This window comes from Oncorhynchus nerka, linkage group LG6, assembly GCF_034236695.1.
Source record: "Oncorhynchus nerka isolate Pitt River linkage group LG6, Oner_Uvic_2.0, whole genome shotgun sequence".
In the NCBI taxonomy this organism is placed as follows: domain Eukaryota; kingdom Metazoa; phylum Chordata; class Actinopteri; order Salmoniformes; family Salmonidae; genus Oncorhynchus; species Oncorhynchus nerka.
In genome coordinates, this window is record NC_088401.1 from 16,876,014 (window position 1) to 16,903,009 (window position 26,996).

The 26,996-nt window shown below is 32.9% G+C and overlaps 1 long non-coding RNA gene across 1 annotated transcript in view; it reads left to right on the forward strand.

Moving 5' to 3' along the window:
• Window positions 1-25,898, forward strand: part of LOC135572161 (uncharacterized) — a 90,979-nt gene extending 65,081 nt beyond the window's left edge. Inside the window, exon 3 of the long non-coding RNA XR_010464041.1 lies at window positions 25,743-25,898. This is a non-coding gene — a long non-coding RNA (uncharacterized LOC135572161). The remainder of the gene's footprint in view (window positions 1-25,742) is intronic.
• Window positions 25,899-26,996: the final 1,098 nt, after the last annotated feature.

Genomic DNA, 26,996 nt, shown 5'->3' on the forward strand with positions numbered 1-26,996 from the left:
ATACTATGACCAATAAGCATACTGACTATATCCATACTATGACCAATAAGCATACTAACTATATCCATACTAACTATATCCATACTATGACCAATAAGCATACTGACTATATCCATACTATAACCAATAAGCATACTGACTATATCCATACTATGACCAATAAGCATACTGACTATATCCATACTATGACCAATAAGCATACTGACTATATCCATACTATGACCAATAAGCATACTAACTATATCCATACTATGACCAATAAGCATACTAACTATATCCATACTATGACCAATAAGCATACTGACTATATCCATACTATGACCAATAAGCATACTGACTATATCCATACTAACTATATCCATACTATGACCAATAAGCATACTGACTATATCCATACTAACTATATCCATACTATGACCAATAAGCATACTGACTATATCCATACTAACTATATCCATACTATGACCAATAAGCATACTGACTATATCCATACTATGACCAATAAGCATACTAACTATATCCATACTATGACCAATAAGCATACTAACTATATCCATACTAACTATATCCATACTATGACCAATAAGCATACTAACTATATCCATACTAACTATATCCATACTATGACCAATAAGCATACTAACTATATCCATACTAAGACCAATAAGCATACTGACTATATCCATACTATGACCAATAAGCATACTAACTATATCCATACTATGACCAATAAGCATACTAACTATATCCATACTATGATCAATATGCATACTAACTATATCCATACTATGACCAATAAGCATACTAACTATATCCATACTATGACCAATAAGCATACTAACTATATCCATACTATGACCAATAAGCATACTAACTATGACCAATAAGCATACTAACTATATCCATACTATGACCAATAAGCATACTAACTATGACCAATAAGCATACTAACTATATCCATACTATGACCAATAAGCATACTAACTATATCCATACTATGACCAATAAGCATACTAACTATGACCAATAAGCATACTGACTATATCCATACTATGACCAATAAGCATACTAACTATATCCATACTATGACCAATAAGCATACTGACTATATCCATACTATGACCAATAAGCATACTGACTATATCCATACTATTACCAATAAGCATACTGACTATATCCATACTATGACCAATAAGCATACTGACTATATCCATACTATGACCAATAAGCATACTAACTATATCCATACTATGACCAATAAGCATACTGACTATATCCATACTATGACCAATAAGCATACTGACTATATCCATACTATTACCAATAAGCATACTGACTATATCCATACTATGACCAATAAGCATACTGACTATATCCATACTATGACCAATAAGCATACTGACTATATCCATACTATGACCAATAAACATAATGACTATATCCATACTATGACCAGTAAGCATACTAACTATATCCATACTATGACCAATAAGCATACTAACTATATCCATACTATGACCAATAAGCATACTGACTATATCCATACTATGACCAATAAGCATACTGACTATATCCATACTATGACCAATAAACATAATGACTATATCCATACTATGACCAGTAAGCATACTAACTATATCCATACTATGACCAATAAGCATACTAACTATATCCATACTATGACCAATAAGCATACTGACTATATCCATACTATGACCAATAAGCATACTGACTATATCCATACTATGACCAATAAGCATACTGACTATATCCATACTATGACCAATAAACATAATGACTATATCCATACTATGACCAGTAAGCATACTGACTATATCCATACTATGACCAGTAAGCATACTAACTATATCCATACTATGACCAATAAGCATACTGACTATATCCATACTATGACCAATAAGCATACTAACTATATCTATACTATGATCAATATGCATACTAACTATATCCATACTATGACCAATAAGCATACTGACTATATCCATACTGACTATATTCATACTATGACCAATAAGCATACTGACTATATCCATACTGACTATATCCATACTATGACCAATAAGCATACTGACTATATCCATACTAACTATATCCATACTATGACCAATAAGCATACTGACTATATCCATACTATGACCAGTAAGCATACTAACTATATCCATACTATGACCAATAAGCATACTGACTATATCCATACTATGACCAATAAGCATACTAACTATATCCATACTATGATCAATATGCATACTAACTATATCCATACTATGACCAATAAGCATACTGACTATATCCATACTAACTATATCCATACTGACTATATTCATACTATGACCAATAAGCATACTAACTATATCCATACTATGACCAATAAGCATACTGACTATATCCATACTATGACCAATAAGCATACTGACTATATCCATACTATGACCAATAAGCATACTGACTATATCCATACTATAACCAATAAGCATACTGACTATATCCATACTATGACCAATAAGCATACTGACTATATCCATACTATGACCAATAAGCTTACTAACTATATCCATACTATGACCAATAAGCATACTAACTATATCCATACTATGACCAATAAGCATACTAACTATATCCATACTATGACCAATAAGCATACTAACTATATCCATACTAACTATATCCATACTATGACCAATAAGCATACTAACTATATCCATACTATGACCAATAAGCATACTAACTATATCCATACTATGACCAATAAGCATACTAACTATATCCATACTATGACCAATAAGCATACTAACTATATCCATACTATGACCAATAAGCATACTAACTATATCCATACTAACTATATCCATACTATGACCAATAAGCATACTGACTATATCCATACTAACTATATCCATACTATGACCAATAAGCATACTGACTATATCCATACTAACTATATCCATACTAACTATATCCATACTATGACCAATAAGCATACTGACTATATCCATACTAACTATATCCATACTATGACCAATAAGCATACTGACTATATCCATACTATGACCAATAAGCATACTGACTATATCCATACTAACTATATCCATACTATAACCAATAAGCATACTGACTATATCCATACTATGACCAATAAGCATACTGACTATATCCATACTATGACCAATAAGCATACTGACTATATCCATACTATGACCAATAAGCATACTGACTATATCCATACTATGACCAATAAGCATACTGACTATATCCATACTATGACCAATAAGCATACTGACTATATCCATACTATGACCAATTAGCATACTGACTATATCCATACTATGACCAATAAGCATACTGACTATATCCATACTATGACCAATAAGCATACTGACTATATCCATACTATGACCAATAAGCATACTGACTATATCCATACTAACTATATCCATACTATAACCAATAAGCATACTGACTATATCCATACTATGACCAATAAGCATACTGACTATATCCATACTATGACCAATAAGCATACTGACTATATCCATACTAACTATATCCATACTATGACCAATAAGCATACTGACTATATCCATACTAACTATATCCATACTAACTATATCCATACTATGACCAATAAGCATACTGACTATATCCATACTAACTATATCCATACTAACTATATCCATACTGACTATATCCATACTATGACCAATAAGCATACTGACTATATCCATACTATGACCAATAAGCATACTGACTATATCCATACTATGACCAATAAGCATACTAACTATATCCATACTATGACCAATAAGCATACTAACTATATCCATACTATGACCAATAAGCATACTGACTATATCCATACTATGACCAATAAGCATACTGACTATATCCATACTATGACCAATAAGCATACTGACTATATCCATACTATGACCAATAAGCATACTAACTATATCCATACTATGACCAATAAGCATACTAACTATATCCATACTATGACCAATAAGCATACTAACTATATCCATACTATGACCAATAAGCATACTGACTATATCCATACTAACTATATCCATACTAACTATATCCATACTAACTATATCCATACTAACTATATCCATACTAACTATATCCATACTATGACCAATAAGCATACTGACTATATCCATACTAACTATATCCATACTAACTATATCCATACTAACTATATCCATACTAACTATATCCATACTATGACCAATAAGCATACTAACTATATCCATACTAACTATATCCATACTAACTATATCCATACTATGACCAATAAGCATACTAACTATATCCATACTGACTATATCCATACTAACTATATCCATACTAACTATATCCATACTATGACCAATAAGCATACTAACTATATCCATACTGACTATATCCATACTAACTATATCCATACTAACTATATCCATACTAACTATATCCATACTATGACCAATAAGCATACTAACTATATCCATACTGACTATATCCATACTAACTATATCCATACTAACTATATCCATACTAACTATATCCATACTATGACCAATAAGCATACTAACTATATCCATATGACTATATCCATACTATGACCAATAAGCATACTAACTATATCCATACTATGACCAATAAGCATACTAACTATATCCATACTAACTATATCCATACTAACTATATCCATACTATGACCAATAAGCATACTAACTATATCCATACTATGACCAATAAGCATACTAACTATATCCATACTAACTATATCCATACTATGACCAATAAGCATACTAACTATATCCATACTAACTATATCCATACTAACTATATCCATACTATGACCAATAAGCATACTAACTATATCCATACTATGACCAATAAGCATACTAACTATATCCATACTAACTATATCCATACTAACTATATCCATACTGACTATATCCATACTATGACCAATAAGCATACTGACTATATCCATACTATGACCAATAAGCATACTGACTATATCCATACTATGACCAATAAGCATACTAACTATATCCATACTGACTATATCCATACTATGACCAATAAGCATACTAACTATATCCATACTATGACCAATAAGCATACTGACTATATCCATACTATGACCAATAAGCATACTGACTATATCCATACTATGACCAATAAGCATACTGACTATATCCATACTATGACCAATAAGCATACTGACTATATCCATACTATGACCAATAAGCATACTGACTATATCCATACTATGACCAATAAGCATACTGACTATATCCATACTAACTATATCCATACTATAACCAATAAGCATACTGACTATATCCATACTATGACCAATAAGCATACTGACTATATCCATACTATGACCAATAAGCATACTGACTATATCCATACTAACTATATCCATACTATGACCAATAAGCATACTGACTATATCCATACTAACTATATCCATACTAACTATATCCATACTATGACCAATAAGCATACTGACTATATCCATACTAACTATATCCATACTAACTATATCCATACTGACTATATCCATACTATGACCAATAAGCATACTGACTATATCCATACTATGACCAATAAGCATACTGACTATATCCATACTATGACCAATAAGCATACTAACTATATCCATACTATGACCAATAAGCATACTAACTATATCCATACTATGACCAATAAGCATACTGACTATATCCATACTATGACCAATAAGCATACTGACTATATCCATACTATGACCAATAAGCATACTGACTATATCCATACTATGACCAATAAGCATACTAACTATATCCATACTATGACCAATAAGCATACTAACTATATCCATACTATGACCAATAAGCATACTAACTATATCCATACTATGACCAATAAGCATACTGACTATATCATACTAACTATATCCATACTAACTATATCCATACTAACTATATCCATACTAACTATATCCATACTAACTATATCCATACTATGACCAATAAGCATACTGACTATATCCATACTAACTATATCCATACTAACTATATCCATACTAACTATATCCATACTAACTATATCCATACTATGACCAATAAGCATACTAACTATATCCATACTAACTATATCCATACTAACTATATCCATACTATGACCAATAAGCATACTAACTATATCCATACTGACTATATCCATACTAACTATATCCATACTAACTATATCCATACTATGACCAATAAGCATACTAACTATATCCATACTGACTATATCCATACTAACTATATCCATACTAACTATATCCATACTAACTATATCCATACTATGACCAATAAGCATACTAACTATATCCATACTGACTATATCCATACTAACTATATCCATACTAACTATATCCATACTAACTATATCCATACTATGACCAATAAGCATACTAACTATATCCATACTGACTATATCCATACTATGACCAATAAGCATACTAACTATATCCATACTATGACCAATAAGCATACTAACTATATCCATACTAACTATATCCATACTAACTATATCCATACTATGACCAATAAGCATACTAACTATATCCATACTATGACCAATAAGCATACTAACTATATCCATACTAACTATATCCATACTATGACCAATAAGCATACTAACTATATCCATACTAACTATATCCATACTAACTATATCCATACTATGACCAATAAGCATACTAACTATATCCATACTATGACCAATAAGCATACTAACTATATCCATACTAACTATATCCATACTAACTATATCCATACTGACTATATCCATACTATGACCAATAAGCATACTGACTATATCCATACTATGACCAATAAGCATACTGACTATATCCATACTATGACCAATAAGCATACTAACTATATCCATACTGACTATATCCATACTATGACCAATAAGCATACTAACTATATCCATACTATGACCAATAAGCATACTGACTATATCCATACTATAACCAATAAGCATACTAACTATATCCATACTAACTATATCCATACTATGACCAATAAGCTTACTAACTATATCCATACTATGACCAATAAGCATACTAACTATATCCATACTATGACCAATAAGCTTACTAACTATATCCATACTATGACCAATAAGCATACTAACTATATCCATACTATGACCAATAAGCATACTAACTATATCCATACTATGACCAATAAGCTTACTAACTATATCCATACTATGACCAATAAGCATACTAACTATATCCATACTATGACCAATAAGCTTACTAACTATATCCATACTATGACCAATAAGCATACTAACTATATCCATACTATGACCAATAAGCATACTAACTATATCCATACTATGACTATATCATACTAACTATATCCATACTAACTATATCCATACTATGACCAATAAGCATACTAACTATATCATACTATGACCAATAAGCTTACTAACTATATCCATACTATGACCAATAAGCATACTAACTATATCCATACTATGACCAATAAGCATACTAACTATATCCATACTAACTATATCCATACTATGACCAATAAGTATACTAACTATATCCATACTGACCAATAAGCATATGACTATATCCATACTATGACCAATAAGCATACTGACTATATCCATACTATGACCAATAAGCATACTAACTATATCCATACTAACTATATCCATACTATGACCAATAAGCATACTAACTATATCCATACTATGACCAATAAGCATACTAACTATATCCATACTATGACCAATAAGCATACTGACTATATCCATACTATGACCAATAAGCATACTGACTATATCCATACTATGACCAATAAGCATACTGACTATATCCATACTATGACCAATAAGCATACTGACTATATCCATACTATGACCAATAAGCATACTGACTATATCCATACTAACTATATCCATACTATGACCAATAAGCATACTGACTATATCCATACTATAACCAATAAGCATACTGACTATATCCATACTATGACCAATAAGCATACTGACTATATCCATACTATGACCAATAAGCATACTAACTATATCCATACTAACTATATCCATACTATGACCAATAAGCATACTGACTATATCCATACTATAACCAATAAGCATACTGACTATATCCATACTATGACCAATAAGCATACTGACTATATCCATACTATGACCAATAAGCATACTGACTATATCCATACTATGACCAATAAGCATACTAACTATATCCATACTATGACCAATAAGCATACTGACTATATCCATACTATGACCAATAAGCATACTGACTATATCCATACTAACTATATCCATACTATGACCAATAAGCATACTGACTATATCCATACTACTATATCCATACTATGACCAATAAGCATACTAATTATATCCATACTAACTATATCCATACTATGACCAATAAGCATACTGACTATATCCATACTATGACCAATAAGCATACTGACTATATCCATACTATGACCAATAAACATACTAACTATATCCATACTATGACCAATAAGCATACTAACTATATCCATACTATGACCAATAAACATACTGACTATATCCATACTATGACCAATAAGCATACTGACTATATCCATACTAATATATCCATACTATGACCAATAAGCATACTGACTATATCCATACTATGACCAATAAACATACTAACTATATCCATACTGACTATATCCATACTATGACCAATAAGCATACTGACTATATCCATACTATGACCAATAAGCATACTAACTATGACCAATAAGCATACTAACTATATCCATACTATGACCAATAAGCATACTAACTATATCCATACTATGAACAATAAGCATACTGACTATATCCATACTATTACCAATAAGCATACTGACTATATCCATACTATGACCAATAGCATACTAACTATATCCATACTAACTATATCCATACTAACTATATCCATACTATGACCAATAAGCATACTGACTATATCCATACTATGACCAATAAGCATACTGACTATATCCATACTATGACCAATAAGCATACTGACTATATCCATACTATGACCAATAAGCATACTGACTATATCCATACTATGACCAATAAGCATACTGACTATATCCATACTATGACCAATAAGCATACTGACTATATCCATACTATGACCAATAAGCATACTGACTATATCCATACTATGACCAATGACTAACTATATCCATACTAACTATATCCATACTAACTATATCCATACATGACCAATAAGCATACTGACTATATCCATGACCAATAACTAACTATATCCATACTATGACCAATAAGCCAATATCCATACTATGACCAATACATAACTATATCCATACTATGACCAATAAGCATACTGACTATATCCATACTATGACCAATAAGCATACTGACTATATCCATACTATGACCAATAAGCATACTGACTATATCCATACTATGACCAATAAGCATACTAACTATATCCATACTATGACCAACCATACTAACTATATCCATACTGACCACTAGCATACTAACTATATCCATACTATGACCAATAAGCATACTGACTATATCCATACTATGACCAATAAGCATACTAACTATGACCAATAAGCATACTAACTATATCCATACTATGACCAATAAGCATACTAACTATATCCATACTATGACCAATAAGCATACTAACTATGACCAATAAGCATACTAACTATATCCATACTATGACCAATAAGCATACTGACTATATCCATACTATGACCAATAAGCATACTAACTATGACCAATAAGCATACTGACTATATCCATACTATGACCAATAAGCATACTAACTATATCCATACTATGACCAATAAGCATACTGACTATATCCATAATGACCAATAAGCATACTGACTATATCCATACTATGACCAATAAGCATACTGACTATATCCATACTATGACCAATAAGCATACTAACTATATCCATACTATGACATACTGACTATATCCATACTATGACAATAAGCATACTGACTATATCCATACTATGACCAATAAGCATACTGACTATATCCATACTATGACCAATAAGCATACTAACTATATATATCCATACTATGCGACCAATAAGCATACTGACTATATCCATACTATGACCAATAAGCATACTAACTATATCCATACTATGACCAATAAGCATACTAACTATATCCATACTATGACCAATAAGCATACTAACTATATCCATACTATGACCAATATGCATACTGACTATATCCATACTATTACCAATAAGCATACTGACTATATCCATACTATGACCAATAAGCATACTGACTATATCCATACTATGACCAATAAGCATACTGACTATATCCATACTATGACCAATAAACATAATGACTATATCCATACTATGACCAGTAAGCATACTAACTATATCCATACTATGACCAATAAGCATACTAACTATATCCATACTATGACCAATAAGCATACTGACTATATCCATACTATGACCAATAAGCATACTGACTATATCCATACTAACTATATCCATACTATGACCAATAAGCATACTGACTATATCCATACTATGACCAATAAGCATACTAACTATATCCATACTATGACCAATAAGCATACTAACTATATCCATACTAACTATATCCATACTATGACCAGTAAGCATACTAACTATATCCATACTATGACCAATAAGCATACTGACTATATCCATACTATGACCTATAAGCATACTGACTATATCCATACTATGACCAATAAGCATACTAACTATGACCAATAAGCATACTAACTATATCCATACTATGACCAATAAGCATACTAACTATATCCATACTATGACCAATAAGCATACTAACTATGACCAATAAGCATACTAACTATATCCATACTATGACCAATAAGCATACTAACTATATCCATACTATGACCAGTAAGCATACTAACTATATCCATACTATGACCAATAAGCATACTAACTATGACCAATAAGCATACTGACTATATCCATACTATGACCAATAAGCATACTAACTATATCCATACTATGACCAATAAGCATACTAACTATGACCAATAAGCATACTGACTATATCCATACTATGACCAATAAGCATACTAACTATATCCATACTATGACCAATAAGCATACTAACTATGACCAATAAGCATACTAACTATATCCATACTATGACCAATAAGTATACTGACTATATCCATACTATGACCAATAAGCATACTGACTATATCCATACTAACTATATCCATACTAACTATATCCATACTATGACCAATAAGCATACTAACTATATCCATACTATGACCAATAAGCATACTAACTATATCCATATTTGCGACCAATAAGTATACTGACTATATCCATACTATTACCAATAAGCATACTGACTATATCCATACTATGACCAATAAGCATACTGACTATATCCATACTATGACCAATAAGCATACTGACTATATCCATACTATGACCAAAACATAATGACTATATCCATACTATGACCAGTAAGCATACTAACTATATCCATACTATGACCAATAAGCATACTAACTATATCCATACTATGACCAATAAGCATACTGACTATATCCATACTATGACCAATAAGCATACTGACTATATCCATACTAACTATATCCATACTATGACCAATAAGCATACTGACTATATCCATACTAACTATATCCATACTATGACCAATAAGCATACTGACTATATCCATACTATAACCAATAAGCATACTGACTATATCCATACTGACTATATCCATACTATGACCAATAAGCATACTAACTATATCCATACTATGACCAATAAGCATACTGACTATATCCATATGACTATATCCATACTATGACCAATAAACATACTAACTATATCCATACTGACTATATCCATACTATGACCAATAAGCATAGACATATCCATACTGACTATATCCATACTATGACCAATAAACATACTAACTATATCCATACTATGACCAATAAGCATACTAACTATATCCATACTATGACCAATAAGCATACTGACTATATCCATACTATGACCAATAAGCATACTGACTATATCCATACTATGACCAATAAGCATACTGACTATATCCATACTATGACCAATAAGCATACTGACTATATCCATACTATGACCAATAAACATAATGACTATATCCATACTATGACCAATAAGCATACTGACTATATCCATACTATGACCAATAAACATAATGACTATATCCATACTATGACCAGTAAGCATACTGACTATATCCATACTATGACCAGTAAGCATACTAACTATATCCATACTATGACCAATAAGCATACTAACTATATCCATACTATGACCAATAAGCATACTAACTATATCCATACTAACTATATCCATACTAACTATATCCATACTATGACCAATAAGCATACTAACTATATCCATACTATGACCAATAAGCATACTAACTATATCCATACTAACTATATCCATACTATGACCAATAAGCATACTAACTATATCCATACTAACTATATCCATACTAACTATATCCATACTATGACCAATAAGCATACTAACTATATCCATACTATGACCAATAAGCATACTAACTATACATACTAACTATATCCATACTAACTATATCCATACTGACTATATCCATACTATGACCAATAAGCATACTGACTATATCCATACTATGACCAATAAGCATACTGACTATATCCATACTATGACCAATAAGCATACTAACTATATCCATACTGACTATATCCATACTATGACCAATAAGCATACTAACTATATCCATACTATGACCAATAAGCATACTGACTATATCCATACTATGACCAATAAGCATACTGACTATATCCATACTATGACCAATAATATACTGACTATATCCATACTATGACCAATAAGCATACTGATATATCCATACTATGACCAATAAGCATACTGACTATATCCATACTATGACCAATAAGCATACTGACTATATCCATACTAACTATATCCATACTATAACCAATAAGCATACTGACTATATCCATACTATGACCAATAAGCATACTGACTATATCCATACTATGACCAATAAGCATACTGACTATATACTATATCCATACTATGACTAATAAGCATACTGACTATATCCATACTAACTATATCCATACTAACTATATCCATACTATGACCAATAAGCATACTGACTATATCCATACTAACTATATCCATACTAACTATATCCATACTGACTATATCCATACTATGACCAATAAGCATACTGACTATATCCATACTATGACCAATAAGCATACTGACTATATCCATACTATGACCCATACTAACTATATCCATACTATGACCAATAAGCATACTAACTATATCCATACTATGACCAATAAGCATACTGACTATATCCATACTATGACCAATAAGCATACTGACTATATCCATATATGACCAATAAGCATACTGACTATATCCATACTATGACCAATAAGCATACTAACTATATCCATACTATGACCAATAAGCATACTAACTATATCCATACTATGACCAATAAGCATACTAACTATATCCATACTATGACCAATAAGCATACTGACTATATCCATACTATGACTATATCCATACTAACTATATCCATACTAACTATATCCATACTAACTATATCCATACTAACTATATCCATACTATGACCAATAAGCATACTGACTATATCCATACTAACTATAACATACTAACTATATCCATACTAACTATATCCATACTAACTATATCCATACTATGACCAATAAGCATACTAACTATATCCATACTAACTATATCCATACTAACTATATCCATACTATGACCAATAAGCATACTAACTATATCCATACTGACTATATCCATACTAGCTATATCCATACACTACATACTATGACCAATAAGCATACTAACTATATCCATACTATGACTATATCCATACTAACTATATCCATACTAACTATATCCATACTAACTATATCCATACTATGACCAATAAGCATACTAACTATATCCATATTTGACTATATCCATACTAACTATATCCATACTAACTATATCCATACTAACTATATCCATACTATGACCAATAAGCATACTAACTATATCCATATGACTATATCCATACTATGACCAATAAGTATACTAACTATATCCATACTATGACCAATAAGCATACTAACTATATCCATACTAACTATATCCATACTAACTATATCCATACTATGACCAATAAGCATACTAACTATATCCATACTATGACCAATAATGACTAATATAGCATACTAACTATATCCATACTATGACCAATAAGTATACTAACTATATCATACTAACTATATATACCATATCCATACTATGACCAATAAGTATACTAACTATATCCATACTATGACCAATAAGCATACTAACTAATCCATACTAACTATATCCATACTATGACCATATCCATACTGACTATATCCATACTATGACCAATAAGCATACTGACTATATCCATACTATGACCAATAAGCATACTGACTATATCCATACTATGACAATAAGCATACTAACTATATCCATATACTATATCCATACTATGACCAATAAGCATACTAACTATATCCATACTATGACCAATAAGCATACTGACTATATCCATACTATAACCAATAAACTATATCCATACTAACTATATCCATACTATGACCAATAAGCATACTAACTATATCCATACTATGACCAATAAGCATACTAACTATATCCATACTATGACCAATAAGCATACTAACTATATCCATACTATGACCAATAAGCATACTAACTATATCCATACTATGACCAATAAGCATACTAACTATATCCATACTATGACCAATATACTAACTATATCCATACTATGACCAATAAGCATACTAACTATATCCATACTATGACCAATAAGCTTACTAACTATATCCATACTATGACCAATAAGCATACTAACTATATCCATACTATGACCAATAAGCATACTAACTATATCCATACTATGACCAATAAGCATACTAACTATATCCATACTAACTATATCCATACTATGACCAATAAGCATACTAACTATATCCATACTATGACCAATAAGCTTACTAACTATATCCATACTATGACCAATAAGCATACTAACTATATCCATACTATGACCAATAAGCATACTAACTATATCCATACTAACTATATCCATACTATGACCAATAAGCATACTAACTATATCCATACTATGACCAATAAGCATACTGACTATATCCATACTATGACCAATAAGCATACTGACTATATCCATACTATGACCAATAACATACTAACTATATCCATACTAACTATATCCATATGACCAATAAGCATACTAACTATATCCATACTATGACCAATAAGCATACTAACTATATCCATACTATGACCAATAAGCATACTGACTATATCCATACTATGACCAATAAGCATACTGACTATATCCATACTATGACCAATAAGCATACTGACTATATCCATACTATGACCAATAAGCATACTGACTATATCCATACTATGACCAATAAGCATACTGACTATATCCATACTAACTATATCCATACTATGACCAATAAGCATACTGACTATATCCATACTATAACCAATAAGCATACTGACTATATCCATACTATGACCAATAAGCATACTGACTATATCCATACTATGACCAATAAGCATACTAACTATATCCATACTAACTATATCCATACTATGACCAATAAGCATACTGACTATATCCATACTATAACCAATAAGCATACTGACTATATCCATACTATGACCAATAAGCATACTGACTATATCCATACTATGACCAATAAGCATACTGACTATATCCATACTATGACCAATAAGCATACTAACTATATCCATACTATGACCAATAAGCATACTGACTATATCCATACTATGACCAATAAGCATACTGACTATATCCATACTAACTATATCCATACTATGACCAATAAGCATACTGACTATATCCATACTAACTATATCCATACTATGACCAATAAGCATACTAATTATATCCATACTAACTATATCCATACTATGACCAATAAGCATACTGACTTTATCCATACTATGACCAATAAGCATACTAACTATATCCATACTATGACCAATAAACATACTAACTATATCCATACTATGACCAATAAGCATACTAACTATATCCATACTATGACCAATAAACATACTGACTATATCCATACTATGACCAATAAGCATACTGACTATATCCATACTAACTATATCCATACTATGACCAATAAGCATACTGACTATATCCATACTATGACCAATAAACATACTAACTATATCCATACTGACTATATCCATACTATGACCAATAAGCATACTGACTATATCCATACTATGACCAATAAGCATACTAACTATGACCAATAAGCATACTAACTATATCCATACTATGACCAATAAGCATACTAACTATATCCATACTATGAACAATAAGCATACTGACTATATCCATACTATTACCAATAAGCATACTGACTATATCCATACTATGACCAATAAGCATACTAACTATATCCATACTAACTATATCCATACTAACTATATCCATACTATGACCAATAAGCATACTGACTATATCCATACTATGACCAATAAGCATACTGACTATATCCATACTATGACCAATAAGCATACTGACTATATCCATACTATGACCAATAAGCATACTGACTATATCCATACTATGACCAATAAGCATACTGACTATATCCATACTATGACCAATAAGCATACTGACTATATCCATACTATGACCAATAAGCATACTGACTATATCCATACTATGACCAATAAGCATACTAACTATATCCATACTAACTATATCCATACTAACTATATCCATACTATGACCAATAAGCATACTGACTATATCCATACTATGACCAATAAGCATACTGACTATATCCATACTATGACCAATAAGCATACTGACTATATCCATACTATGACCAATAAGCATACTGACTATATCCATACTATGACCAATAAGCATACTGACTATATCCATACTATGACCAATAAGCATACTGACTATATCCATACTATGACCAATAAGCATACTGACTATATCCATACTATGACCAATAAGCATACTGACTATATCCATACTATGACCAATAAGCATACTAACTATATCCATACTATGACCAATTAGCATACTAACTATATCCATACTATGACCAATAAGCATACTGACTATATCCATACTATGACCAATAAGCATACTAACTATGACCAATAAGCATACTAACTATATCCATACTATGACCAATAAGCATACTAACTATATCCATACTATGACCAATAAGCATACTAACTATGACCAATAAGCATACTAACTATATCCATACTATGACCAATAAGCATACTGACTATATCCATACTATGACCAATAAGCATACTAACTATGACCAATAAGCATACTGACTATATCCATACTATGACCAATAAGCATACTAACTATATCCATACTATGACCAATAAGCATACTGACTATATCCATACTATGACCAATAAGCATACTGACTATATCCATACTATGACCAATAAGCATACTGACTATATCCATACTATGACCAATAAGCATACTAACTATATCCATACTATGACCAATAAGCATACTGACTATATCCATACTATGACCAATAAGCATACTGACTATATCCATACTATGACCAATAAGCATACTGACTATATCCATACTATGACCAATAAGCATACTAACTATATCCATACTATGACCAATAAGCATACTGACTATATCCATACTATGACCAATAAGCATACTAACTATATCCATACTATGACCAATAAGCATACTAACTATATCCATACTATGACCAATAAGCATACTAACTATATCCATACTATGACCAATATGCATACTGACTATATCCATACTATTACCAATAAGCATACTGACTATATCCATACTATGACCAATAAGCATACTGACTATATCCATACTATGACCAATAAGCATACTGACTATATCCATACTATGACCAATAAACATAATGACTATATCCATACTATGACCAGTAAGCATACTAACTATATCCATACTATGACCAATAAGCATACTAACTATATCCATACTATGACCAATAAGCATACTGACTATATCCATACTATGACCAATAAGCATACTGACTATATCCATACTAACTATATCCATACTATGACCAATAAGCATACTGACTATATCCATACTATGACCAATAAGCATACTAACTATATCCATACTATGACCAATAAGCATACTAACTATGACCAATAAGCATACTAACTATATCCATACTATGACCAGTAAGCATACTAACTATATCCATACTATGACCAATAAGCATACTGACTATATCCATACTATGACCTATAAGCATACTGACTATATCCATACTATGACCAATAAGCATACTAACTATGACCAATAAGCATACTAACTATATCCATACTATGACCAATAAGCATACTAACTATATCCATACTATGACCAATAAGCATACTAACTATGACCAATAAGCATACTAACTATATCCATACTATGACCAATAAGCATACTAACTATATCCATACTATGACCAGTAAGCATACTAACTATATCCATACTATGACCAATAAGCATACTAACTATGACCAATAAGCATACTGACTATATCCATACTATGACCAATAAGCATACTAACTATATCCATACTATGACCAATAAGCATACTAACTATGACCAATAAGCATACTGACTATATCCATACTATGACCAATAAGCATACTAACTATATCCATACTATGACCAATAAGCATACTAACTATGACCAATAAGCATACTAACTATATCCATACTATGACCAATAAGCATACTGACTATATCCATACTATGACCAATAAGCATACTGACTATATCCATACTAACTATATCCATACTAACTATATCCATACTATGACCAATAAGCATACTAACTATATCCATACTATGACCAATAAGCATACTAACTATATCCATACTATGACCAATAAGCATACTGACTATATCCATACTATTACCAATAAGCATACTGACTATATCCATACTATGACCAATAAGCATACTGACTATATCCATACTATGACCAATAAGCATACTGACTATATCCATACTATGACCAATAAACATAATGACTATATCCATACTATGACCAGTAAGCATACTAACTATATCCATACTATGACCAATAAGCATACTAACTATATCCATACTATGACCAATAAGCATACTGACTATATCCATACTATGACCAATAAGCATACTGACTATATCCATACTAACTATATCCATACTATGACCAATAAGCATACTGACTATATCCATACTAACTATATCCATACTATGACCAATAAGCATACTGACTATATCCATACTATAACCAATAAGCATACTGACTATATCCATACTGACTATATCCATACTATGACCAATAAGCATACTAACTATATCCATACTATGACCAATAAGCATACTGACTATATCCATACTGACTATATCCATACTATGACCAATAAACATACTAACTATATCCATACTGACTATATCCATACTATGACCAATAAGCATACTGACTATATCCATACTGACTATATCCATACTATGACCAATAAACATACTAACTATATCCATACTATGACCAATAAGCATACTAACTATATCCATACTATGACCAATAAGCATACTGACTATATCCATACTATGACCAATAAGCATACTGACTATATCCATACTATGACCAATAAGCATACTGACTATATCCATACTATGACCAATAAGCATACTGACTATATCCATACTATGACCAATAAACATAATGACTATATCCATACTATGACCAATAAGCATACTGACTATATCCATACTATGACCAATAAACATAATGACTATATCCATACTATGACCAGTAAGCATACTGACTATATCCATACTATGACCAGTAAGCATACTAACTATATCCATACTATGACCAATAAGCATACTAACTATATCCATACTATGACCAATAAACATAATGACTATATCCATACTATGACCAGTAAGCATACTAACTATATCCATACTATGACCAATAAGCTTAGTAACTATATCCATACTATGACCAATAAGCATACTGACTATATCCATACTATGACCAATAAACATAATGACTATATCCATACTATGACCAGTAAGCATACTGACTATATCCATACTATGACCAGTAAGCATACTAACTATATCCATACTATGACCAATAAGCATACTAACTATATCCATACTATGACCAATAAACATAATGACTATATCCATACTATGACCAGTAAGCATACTAACTATATCCATACTATGACCAATAAACATAATGACTATATCCATACTATGACCAATAAGCATACTAACTATATCCATACTATGACCAATAAGCATACTAACTATATCCATACTATGACCAATAAGCATACTAACTATATCCATACTATGACCAATAAACATACTAACTATATCCATACTATGACCAATAAGCATACTAACTATATCCATACTATGACCAATAAGCATACTAACTATATCCATACTATGACCAATAAGCATACTAACTATATCCATACTATGACCAATAAGCATACTAACTATATCCATACTATGACCAATAAGCATACTAACTATATCCATACTATGACCAATAAACATAATGACTATATCCATACTATGACCAGTAAGCATACTAACTATATCCATACTATGACCAATAAGCTTACTAACTATATCCATACTATGACCAGTAAGCATACTAACTATATCCATACTATGACCAATAAGCATACTAACTATATCCATACTATGACCAGTAAGCATACTAACTATATCCATACTATGACCAATAAGCTTACTAACTATATCCATACTATGACCAGTAAGCATACTAACTATATCCATACTATGACCAATAAGCTTACTAACTATATCCATACTATGACCAGTAAGCATACTAACTATATCCATACTATGACCAATAAGCATACTAACTATATCCATACTATGACCAGTAAGCATACTAACTATATCCATACTATGACCAATAAGCATACTAACTATATCCATACTATGACCAATAAACATAATGACTATATCCATACTATGACCAGTAAGCATACTAACTATATCCATACTATGACCAATAAACATAATGACTATATCCATACTATGACCAGTAAGCATACTGACTATATCCATACTATGACCAATAAGCATACTGACTATATCCATACTATGACCAATAAGCATACTGACTATATCCATACTATGACCAATAAGCATACTAACTATATCCATACTGACTATATCCATACTATGACCAATAAGCATACTAACTATATCCATACTATGACCAATAAGCATACTAACTATATCCATACTATGACCAATAAGCTTACTAACTATATCCATACTATGACCAATAAGCATACTAACTATATCCATACTATGACCAATAAGCATACTAACTATATCCATACTATGACCAATAAGCATACTAACTATATCCATACTAACTATATCCATACTATGACCAATAAGCATACTAACTATATCCATACTATGACCAATAAGCATACTAACTATATCCATACTATGACCAATAAGCATACTGACTATATCCATACTATGACCAATAAGCATACTGACTATATCCATACTATGACCAATAAGCATACTAACTATATCCATACTATGACCAATAAGCATACTAACTATATCCATACTATGACCAATAAGCATACTAACTATATCCATACTATGACCAATAAGCATACTGACTATATCCATACTATGACCAATAAGCATACTGACTATATCCATACTATGACCAATAAGCATACTGACTGACTATATCCATACTATGACCAATAAGCATACTGACTATATCCATACTATGACCAATAAGCATACTGACTATATCCATACTAACTATATCCATACTATGACCAATAAGCATACTGACTATATCCATACTATAACCAATAAGCATACTGACTATATCCATACTATGACCAATAAGCATACTGACTATATCCATACTATGACCAATAAGCATACTAACTATATCCATACTAACTATATCCATACTATGACCAATAAGCATACTGACTATATCCATACTATAACCAATAAGCATACTGACTATATCCATACTATGACCAATAAGCATACTGACTATATCCATACTATGACCAATAAGCATACTGACTATATCCATACTATGACCAATAAGCATACTAACTATATCCATACTATGACCAATAAGCATACTAACTATATCCATACTATGACCAATAAGCATACTGACTATATCCATACTATGACCAATAAGCATACTAACTATATCCATACTAACTATATCCATACTATGACCAATAAGCATACTGACTATATCCATACTATAACCAATAAGCATACTGACTATATCCATACTATGACCAATAAGCATACTGACTATATCCATACTATGACCAATAAGCATACTGACTATATCCATACTATGACCAATAAGCATACTGACTATATCCATACTAACTATATCCATACTATGACCAATAAGCATACTGACTATATCCATACTAACTATATCCATACTATGACCAATAAGCATACTGACTATATCCATACTATGACCAATAAGCATACTAACTATATCCATACTATGACCAATAAGCATACTAACTATATCCATACTAACTATATCCATACTATGACCAATAAGCATACTAACTATATCCATACTAACTATATCCATACTATGACCAATAAGCATACTAACTATATCCATACTAACTATATCCATACTATGACCAATAAGCATACTAACTATATCCATACTAAGACCAATAAGCATACTAACTATATCCATACTAACTATATCCATACTAACTATATCCATACTAACTATATCCATACTATGACCAATAAGCATACTAACTATATCCATACTAACTATATCCATACTAACTATATCCATACTAACTATATCCATACTGACTATATCCATACTATGACCAATAAGCATACTGACTATATCCATACTAACTATATCCATACTGACTATATCCATACTAACTATATCCATACTAACTATATCCATACTAACTATATCCATACTATGACCAATAAGCATACTGACTATATCCATACTAACTATATCCATACTGACTATATCCATACTAACTATATCCATACTAACTATATCCATACTAACTATATCCATACTAACTATATCCATACTAACTATATCCATACTATGACCAATAAGCATACTGACTATATCCATACTATGACCAATAAGCATACTAACTATATCCATACTAACTATATCCATACTGACTATATCCATACTATGACCAATAAGCATACTGACTATATCCATACTAACTATATCCATACTAACTATATCCATACTAACTATATCCATACTAACTATATCCATACTGACTATATCCATACTATGACCAATAAGCATACTGACTATATCCATACTAACTATATCCATACTAACTATATCCATACTGACTATATCCATACTATGACCAATAAGCATACTGACTATATCCATACTAACTATATCCATACTGACTATATCCATACTAACTATATCCATACTATGACCAATAAGCATACTGACTATATCCATACTATGACCAATAAGCATACTAACTATATCCATACTAACTATATCCATACTAACTATATCCATACTGACTATATCCATACTATGACCAATAAGCATACTGACTATATCCATACTAACTATATCCATACTATGACCAATAAGCATACTGACTATATCCATACTATGACCAATAAGCATACTAACTATATCCATACTAACTATATCCATACTATGACCAATAAGCATACTGACTATATCCATACTATGACCAATAAGCATACTAACTATATCCATACTATGACCAATAAGCATACTAACTATATCCATACTATGACCAATAAGCATACTACAAACTCCATACTCATGTCACAAATAGTGCAGTTAGTGCGAGTTAGTATGAGTATTCGAACACAGCTCTGCTCTTTCCATGACATAGACTGACCAGGTGAATCTAGTTGAAAGCTATGATCCCTTATTGATGTCACTTGTTAAATCCACTTCATTCAGTGTAGATGAAGGGGAGGAGACAGGTTAAAGAAGGATCTTTAAGCCTTGAGACAATTGATACATGGATTGTGTGTGTGTGTGTGTGTCATTCAAAGGGTTAATGGCCAAGACTAAATATTTAAGTGCCTTTGAACAGTAGGTGCCAGGCACACCGGTTTGAGTCAAGAACTGCAACGATGCTGGGTATTTCACACTCAACAGTTTCCCGTGTGGGTCAAGAATGGTCCACCACCCAAAGGACATCCAGCCAACTTGACACAACTGTGGGAAGCGGTGGGGTCAACATGGGCAAGCATCCCTGTGGAACGCTTTCGACACCTTGTAGTCCATGCCCAAACGAATTGAGGCTGTTCTGAGGGCAACTCAATATTAGGACGGTGTTCCTAATGTTTTGTACAGAGTGAAATCCCAAGTGGCGCAGTGGTCTAAGGCACTGCATCTCAGTGCTAGAGGCGTCACTACAGTCCCTGGTTTGAATCCAGGCTGTGTCACATCTGGCTGTGATTTGGTGGGTGGCACACAATTGGCCCAGTGTCATCTGGGTTTGGCTGGGGTAGGCCGGCATTATAACTAACTTGGCTGGGGGAGGCCGGCATTATAACTAACTTGGCTGGGGGAGGCCGGCATTATAACTAACTTGGCTGGGGGAGGCCGGCATTATAACTAACTTGGCTGGGGAGGCCGGCATTATAACTAACTTGGCTGGGGAGGCCGGCATTATAACTAACTTGGCTGGGGTAGGCCGGCATTATAACTAACTTGGCTGGGGTAGGCCGGCATTATAACTAACTTGGCTGGGGTAGGCCGGCATTATAACTAACTTGGCTGGGGTAGGCCGGCATTATAACTAACTTGGCTGGGGGAGGCCGGCATTATAACTAACTTGGCTGGGGGAGGCCGGCATTATAACTAACTTGGCTGGGGTAGGCCGTCATTATAACTAACTTGGCTGGGGGAGGCCAGCATTATAACTAACTTGGCTGGGGTAGGCCGGCATTATAACTAACTTGGCTGGGGGAGGCCGGCATTATAACTAACTTGGCTGGGGGAGGCCGGCATTATAACTAACTTGGCTGGGGTAGGCCGTCATTATAACTAACTTGGCTGGGGGAGGCCGGCATTATAACTAACTTGGCTGGGGGAGGCCGGCATTATAACTAACTTGGCTGGGGGAGGCCAGCATTATAACTAACTTGGCTGGGGGAGGCCAGCATTATAACTAACTTGGCTGGGGGAGGCCGGCATTATAACTAACTTGCCTAGTTAAATAAAGGTTCAATAAAAACACACAAAGAGACACAAGAAAGAGAGACTTAGATTGGATTAGATTGGTAATCTGTGTTTTTATACTAATATCTGTGTGTGTGTGTGTGTCTCTTCAGAGGGAACCCCCTACACATGGTGGGTGGGTAGGAGCAGTGAGAAACATTTCTACTGGGGAGGATCAGGGCCGGGGATACAGAAGTGTTCCTGTGGTATCGACAGGAACTGTACTGACCCCAAATACGACTGTAACTGTGACGCTGACCACAAACAATGGTGAGTACAGGCATGGGGTGTGTGTGTGTGTGTGTGTGTGTGTGTGTGTGTGTGTGTGTGTGTGTGTGTGTGTGTGTGTGTGTGTGTGTGTGTGTGTGTGTGTGTGTGTGTGTGTGTGTGCAGTCACATTTGCATGTGTTTCTGATTCAAATAACATTTTACATGCATTTTCAATATTCGTATGATGCGTTTTTTGTGGCCTCCTTTGAATACATTTGTGAAAAGAGTGTCTGCTGAATGACTGATTTATTGAATGTAAATTTGACAGAAACAACAGGGTATGTGTTGGGTGTTGAGGCAGTGAGCGATGTCTCCCCTCCTCCAATAATAACACAACGTTGTGTTTCCTCTCTCTCTCTATCATCTATTTATTCTTCTCTCGCTCTATCATTTTCTCTCTTCCCATCTCCCTGTCTCTCTTCCCATCTCCCTGTCTCTCTTCCCATCTCTCTGTCTCTCTTCCCATCTCCCTGTCTCTCTTCCCATCTCCCTGTCTCTCTTCCCATCTCCCTGTCTCTCTTCCCATCTCCCTGTCTCTCTTCCCATCTCCCTGTCTCTCTTCCCATCTCCCCCTCTCTCTTCCCATATCACTGTCTCTCTTCCCATCTCCCTGTCTCTCTTCCCATCTCCCCCTCTCTCTTCCCATCTCCCTGTCTCTCTTCCCATCTCCCCCTCTCTTCCCATCTCTCTGTCTCTCTTCCCATCTCCCTGTCTCTCTTCCCATCTCCCCCCTCTCTCTTCCCATCTCTCTGTCTCTCTTCCCATCTCACTGTCTCTCTTCCCATCTCCCCTCTCTCTTCCCATCTCCCTGTCTCTCTTCCCATCTCCCTGTCTCTCTTCCCATCTCCCTGTCTCTCTTCCCATCTCCCTGTCTCTCTTCCCATCTCACTGTCTCTCTTCCCATCTCCCCTCTCTCTTCCCATCTCCCCCTCTCTCTTCCCATCTCCCTGTCTCTCTTCCCATCTCCCTGTCTCTCTTCCCATCTCCCTGTCTCTCTTCCCATCTCCCTGTCTCTCTTCCCATCTCCCTGTCTCTCTTCCCATCTCCCCCCTCTCTTCCCATCTCCCTGTCTCTCTTCCCATCTCCCCCCTCTCTTC